This window comes from Arachis duranensis, chromosome 10 (genome assembly GCF_000817695.3).
Source record: "Arachis duranensis cultivar V14167 chromosome 10, aradu.V14167.gnm2.J7QH, whole genome shotgun sequence".
Lineage (NCBI taxonomy): Eukaryota > Viridiplantae > Streptophyta > Magnoliopsida > Fabales > Fabaceae > Arachis > Arachis duranensis.
Window position 1 is genome coordinate 71,156,175 of NC_029781.3, and position 283 is coordinate 71,156,457.

The window sequence follows — 283 nt, forward strand, 5'->3', positions numbered from 1 at the left end:
AGGGAACTCATTGGAGGTCAGTGGACATCCAGTGAGGTCTTCCTCAGTGGCGTTCACTGCCCCTCCTTCCTCCCAAAATTCGGCCATGTTGATGGCCTTGCACTCTCTTTTTGGATTTTCTTCTATATTGCTTGGGAGAGTACTAGGAAGGAGTTTAGTAATTTTCTTGCTCAGCTGACCCACTTGTCCTTCCAAGTTTCTAATGGAGGACCTTGTTTCAGTCATGAAACTTTGAGTGGTTTTGATTAGATCAGAGACCATGGTTGCTAAGTCAGAGGTGTTC